Source organism: Trachymyrmex septentrionalis, unplaced genomic scaffold, assembly GCF_001594115.1.
Source record: "Trachymyrmex septentrionalis isolate Tsep2-gDNA-1 unplaced genomic scaffold, Tsep1.0 scaffold137, whole genome shotgun sequence".
NCBI classification, from domain to species: Eukaryota; Metazoa; Arthropoda; class Insecta; order Hymenoptera; family Formicidae; genus Trachymyrmex; species Trachymyrmex septentrionalis.
The window spans coordinates 265758-267368 of record NW_017304512.1 but is presented as its reverse complement, the minus strand read 5'-3'; positions in this window follow the sequence as shown (position 1 = coordinate 267368).

Sequence of the window (1611 nt, the reverse complement as noted above, 5' to 3'; positions counted from 1 at the left end):
ATTTATTTATTTATTTATGTTATATATATTATATATACATACGTACAAACACACACACACGTAAAAAACAAATTTAAATAATACGTAGTGATTTAACATAATGTATATCCGTTTGTCATTTTCTTGGACCGTGAAGGCGATCGAATACGAATGATCTCTCATGTGAAATCATTCTGTGAAGATGAGAGAATACTAATACATCGGACTATCTTGATATCGATAGACCAAACTAATAATATTCTAGAATCAAGGATGAAAAGAATCAAGGATTTGTTCGAATCTCATCTCAAGAGCGTGTCAGATGAGATATTCAGAATGGAGTTTTGTATTTTGAGACGCGGGTGATTCAATTCTAGTCTCTAATCAATACTTTGACTGAGATCGATTGAAACTGTATTTAGCTGAGAAGTAAAACGATTACTCATTTAAAATTTAATTTGTAAAAATACAAAACGCCTTTCTTTGAAAATAATCGAATTTTTCAAATTTTTAGTAAATATAAACTTTTTTTCTGTATTAATATATTAGTTCGATATATTTCTGGCGTATTGGTACATTTCATCGACATTTAACTTTTTTTTTTAAAGATTATTTTCAAATAACTTTTGAAGCACGTAACTACTCACAATTACTTTAATTATTATTTTGTATCTCAAATCAGATTTTAACTATGTAATCATTCCGCTTCTCAACTGAGATTTTAAGGCTGTGTGGTCAATAAAACACTAAAATAAACATTTCAATTAATGATTATTCCAAATCGCCCTGCTTAAAAAAATCAAGTGACTTATAACAGCGGAATAATAATAAAGAATATTAGGATATCAAGTTTACTTAAGTCTCAGACTTTTTAGCTCTACAGTGGTATAAAGAACAATCACCGTAAAATAGAAAAATAACTTTATTCATATATTAGTAATTTTCTCTTTATCAGAAAGTTCATATGGCTCCATACAAAAATGCTTTATCAGGAATGAGCGAAATATATCAGGCACATAATCGATGTTTCACAGATTTTAAGTAAATGTAAGTTAGTAAAGCGTAAATGCATAACATCTGCCTTCACCGATCTTCGCATTGATCTATCAATACGATTTTTTATACATTGTTTACATATAATTCGATTCTTTCGATAAATATATAAGTTATACATGTTACACATATACTGATATATACAGAAAAATATATAACGTGTTATGCCGTTATAAGTATAAATATTTGTACATTATCACCACTTAACGACACAGCGCATGTAAAGATAATTCATTACATCCTTATTTGTTTGTTTCTTTAAGAAATACGCTAATTAAGCATATTGTAGTGCAACAACAAGTAAAATAACGCTAAAATTGCTCGCGATTTAAATAGTCTCTATCAGAATTAAATTTTGCAATCTTTAATCCTCAATCATGGCTAATTTCCTACATATGGATTTATATGGCAATTTATTAAACAATATTCATGTGATTGAATGTATTAATCTGAATATAATTTTTACTATAAAAGAGCATAAAAAAAATGTTACATACATTCTGCATAAACTTTGTTCTCATTTCCTTCCATTATAAAAAGCGATCAAAAATTACAAAAAATTATACAATGAAATGATTG